Genomic DNA, 5313 nt, shown 5'->3' with positions numbered 1-5313 from the left:
TCCCCACTACCTGTTGGTGAATCTTTACACCATACTGTATACAGGTGGTAAGGGGTTGATGGTCAGTGGGTTAGAGTGTATTAGGGACAATACAATTTTACAGAGTGACAATACTGTAAATGTAACTGATGTTTACAAAGAGCTATTGCTATATTCCAACTGTTTTCCCTAGTTGGGCTTTTACAGAATACTTTATAATCAATGCACTTAAATGTAAAGATGCTAAAATGACATTGTATATATGTATAAAACCACAATCATCACAACTCTATATGAATAAAAGTTAGTAAAATTAGATTTGAACTTTAGTAATTAATAATGTAATTGTAATTAACTTTGAGGGCAAGAATAATAATTGTAATTTATTCATAATTGGAAAAAAATGGTAACCATAATCATATTTGAAATGTAATTGAACATGGATAATTGAAAACATAATTGTAATTGAAAAAATGTAGTTGACCCCAACGATGCTTAATATAGTGCGGCCTAAATGGATGGCCCTAATATTTCTGAGAGGAGCTTTTGGTAATTCCTCCAAAACATGTAGTGTATGTCATGTTTCCTTCAATAGATAGATGATAGATCGATAGATAGACTATTGTCATTCAACATAGCATCAGGGATGCATTTGAACAAAATTATGTTGCATTGGCCACAACAAAAACAGTTGAATAAGCAGCGAGAATACAAGAGTAAAAATAATAAAAAAGGATAAAAACCAGATCAGGTCCAAGAGGGATACAGTATAAATATATTAGTGCAAAGTGTATGTGCAAGAGAGTATGTGCAACAATTCAAGTTTCTAAGTTATCTGTAAAATTGGCAACATTATTGACCAGCCGATATTAGCCAGAAAATGTAATATTGGTTGTATAATAATAATATTGGCTTCCTGTTAAATCTAGAATGGAGTTTAAAATCCTCCTGTTAGCAAACAAAGCTCTACATGATCAAGCTCCTGTATATCTTAAAGACCTGTCAGTGCCCTATCGTCCAGGCAGAACACTCCGCTCTCAGTCTGCTGGTCTACTGGAAGTTCCTAAAGTGTCTAGAAGTAGAACATGAGGCAGAGCAATCAGCTACCATGCTCCTCACCTTTGGAACCAGCTCAAAGTCTTAGTACAGGAGGCTGCTACTCTCTCCACCTTTAAAAATAAACTCTCAACCTACTTATTTGCTAAAGCGTATACCGTATAATAGTAGTAACCTAATACGGATACGGTCTCGTTGTTTGGTCACAATCACAGACCATTACACGCAATGGTCTGAGGTGCTGACGATTACATTCAAAACCTACTTATTTGCTAAAGCGTACACCGTATAATTGCAATAAATAATGTGGACGGGCTTCCCCTCTGTAGTTATTGCTGAGATCACTACAATACGTGCGCCCACAACAAGACAAAATCTGTCTGTAATTTTAGAGCATGGCGGGTGGCTGCATGATGTTTCATATGAATATTAACCTAAGGAACGAGTGTATCATGTTTTTCCTGCAGTCTGTGCCTTCTCCTCGCCCTCCGGGGGCTCTCTTTTCTGTTTCAGGTGTCTTGATGTTGGAGCTGACGGTTCCTGATCAATTGTTCACGGCTCAACTAGTCTGGAACACTCTGATGGTCTATCCTTCTGTTTCTATTCTGTTTGTCCTTCTGTTCACTAACCCAACCAGTGGAAGCAGATGGCTGCCACCTCTGAACCTGGTTCCGTTGGAGATTTATACAAAAGAAGGAGTTTTTTCTTCCCACTGTCGCTAAATGCTTGTTCATTTGGAACTTGTTGGGTTCTTTCTTTCTTTCTTTGGACTCTATACTTTGTTTAGCGCTCTGAGATGACTTTGCTGTAATTAGCGCTATATAAATAAAGTTGAGTTGAGTTCAGTACATTGGTATTGGTTTTTCCACCGATACTGAAGAACCGATATGTGCTGTTGTTTCAGACAACATAATAAAAATGGCACGTTTTCCATTAGTTACAGTAAGTAGAATAAGTATTCTTATTTTTGCACTGATTATGTGGGGCCCCACATTAAAAGTAGCATTAGTTTATTTCCATGGAGTTTTATAATGTGTGACATAAAATCAAGTGTGGGGGGATGGATCTATTTATATATCGGTATTAGATAGTATCAGAAATTTAGTGTTGGAATATATGTGTATATCAGTTATTGTCCAAAAATTATAACAATTATGGCTAAAATGGAACTGAGGAGAGACAGTAACTATTTCACCAGTGAAGGGATTTGGCTCTAAGGGAAGCACAGCATAAACATTTAACACTGTAATGATTACATTTACCTATAGTGTTATGAATATTACTGGAATTTTTTTTCATTGTTCACAGTTAAACATTGTCATTAAAATAGTACATTATGAGGATGTTGTGTTTTTAGGTGAGGGTCAGAAGCATCTGCTGTCTCTTTCCATGCTAGAAATGATTAGTGACTCACACCTGTATAGTCAGCGTAAAAAAGGTCTGTGGTCTCAGTAAAACACTGCAACACCTGGGTTTGCTTTGTCAGCCAGACAAATTCAAACATGCACACACATACACATGCACACACATACACATGCACACACACATGCACATACACATGCACACACACATACACATGCACATGCACACACACATGCACATACACATACACATGCACACACACACACATACACATGCACATACACATGCACATACACATGCACACACACATGCACATACACATGCAGATACAGTGAGCTAAAAATATGATTTCCATGAAAGCGTAGTGTTTCAAAAATGTTGGGGGTAAGAAAGTGTGACACAGCTTTAAACACATTTCTATTGTTCCAAAGTCCAGATTGTTTTAAATTCATGAATGAATGAAAGTTGAAAAACACACGAGTCATTCTGTACAGCAGGGATGGGCCACACTATCACAGCGGGGGCCACAAACGTGATAGTATCTGATCAGAGGACCACAAGATCAATATTCATGTCAGCATTTAGAATACTGACCAATCAGAGCATTAATACAGGTCTTTTTGTCTTTGTCTGGGGTGTGTTTGTCATTTTTTGTGTTCTTAGTGTAAATTTGTGTATTATTTTATATTTTCTGCATTTTTGTCGATTTGTGCATTTTTGGGGCCACTTTTTGTGTTGTTGTTGTTGTTGTCTGTATTTTCCTGCCATTTTGTGTAATTTGGTTAACAGTTTGAGTGTCTTTGGAGCTATTCTGTAATGTGTTGTTGTTTTGTGTGTTTTCATATCATTTTGTTAGTTTAAGTGGTTGTTGTGTCTGTCTTTGTTGCCATTTTATGTTTTATGAGTCATTTTGTGTATTTTTGGTGTGTTTTTGTATTTTTTGTGCATTGTGTTGGCCTTCATATTCCTTACAACTTAATGAATTACAATTTTTGGGGGTTTGTTTTGGGGGCCACACAAATTTAGACCAAGGGCCACATGTGGCCCACGGGACGCCAGTTGCCCATGTCTGCTGTACAGGAACATTTAACTGGGTTCAACAAAATAATCTCCTTTTGCCACGCCATAGTTCACACAGTAGAACAAACCCAAAGCCCAGCAGCAGTTTTCAGTCAGCGACATGTGCCTGGTCTGGTCTTCACATGCCTCACAACTAACACACAGCCTGAAAATTCCTCTGAGTTTTCGGCCCAAAAGAGCGTGGAGCGCCGATTGTAAAGTTGCGTGTGCTAAAATAGGCAGCATCTTTTTGCAACATTTAGCAACAAACCATGTTTTTATGGTACTTTGACCAGATTTACAGCAATATTTGTGACATTTGTGATGCCAATGTTAAATCTAATTGTTACAATTCATTTTAAAGGTAAAATCTAAATGCTTAATGCTAATGTTATATCTGAATATAAATGTTAAATCTAAATCTGAATGTCATGGGTGAAACTAAATATTTAGCTAATATCCAAATTCACTGTTGAGATTTAACATTTAGATTTAGATTTAACATTCAAATTTTACATTTAAATTTAACATTTAGATTTAGAGTTAACATTTAGATTTAGATTTAACATTTAGATTTAGATTTAACATTTAGATCTAACATTTAGCATTTAGATTTACAGTAGATTTGACATTGACATTATATTTTTTTATGTTAAAAAATTTCACAAATTTCACTAATATTGCTGTAAATCTGGTCAAAAGTAACATAACAAAAATACGTTTTGTAAATGTGGTTTCTTGCTAATGTTTCAAAAAAGTTGCAGTTAGTTTTAGCATGCACAACTTTACAATTGGCGCCTCATACAGAAAAGCGTGAATTCCTGTAATAATGTCATGATTCATGATCCATGACATGACAATGTAAAATAAATGTCAAACTGATATATACATATTTATTATGTAGCTACTTATAGAGAGAAAACATTTCTGTTATAATTCCAATGTTTCTATCTTACAATGTCCCATCATCTTGAAGCACCTCCCATTGTTGTTCTAAGCCTGTATAAAATAATTATCTTATCCATTTACTGACGCATGATATGTGATTGTCATCCATGTAAAGTATTTATTCTGTGTCTGATCTGAACACTTTTTCCTAAATGATTGCATTGTGTTGTTGAAAACGCACCCAGGGGTGTGTTCAGTGTCTTGACACATTTGATAAAAAGCCCCACCTCAGTTGGGCGGACACATTTTTGGAAGTTCTTATTAAATCCAAGCATACAAGCACAGTCTGATATTGATTACGCTGCCAGTATACAGTGTATTAATCATTCTTTACTTTAAATAAACGGTCTTATCAGTATTCAAGTGCATTAAACAGGAGTGGATTCTCTCCAAACAAAGCACCTGAACAGCACGTTAGTATGAAGGAAGAATAATGTGATTAATCAGAGAAGGCAAGAAAAGGTATCTCTTGATGTCAGCGTCTCACAGCTGGTGTTAGTGTGTCCAACCTGATGATGCCACAAACACTGTTGCTGCCAGCCAAGGGTAAGCTATGTGTGCAAGTGTGTGTGTGTGTGTGCATTTGCATTGAAATCTGACATGATAGTGGAGCTAGACTGAGTTCTATGTGTATGTTTGTATGTTTTTATAAAGACAAACCACATGTTTTCCATGTGTGATGATGAAGTCACATGCCATTGGAAGATTTCATTTTACATTCTTCTGTGCATTTCTTTTTTTTTAAAAATACATACTGTTCATATTGCATACATATAAGCATTAAATCCAGAAACCATTTAATAATTTGGATTAATGAGTATTGCCATATAAAGAAAGGCTCCACTGACAGTTCTGAAAAACACGTGTCAGACGTGCAAAAGAGAGGGATGGAGGGTGAGCAGGAAAGAT

Source organism: Gouania willdenowi, chromosome 3 (genome assembly GCF_900634775.1).
Source record: "Gouania willdenowi chromosome 3, fGouWil2.1, whole genome shotgun sequence".
NCBI classification, from domain to species: Eukaryota; Metazoa; Chordata; class Actinopteri; order Blenniiformes; family Gobiesocidae; genus Gouania; species Gouania willdenowi.
The sequence above is the reverse complement of the archived record's forward strand: the minus strand, read 5'-3'. Positions refer to the sequence as shown.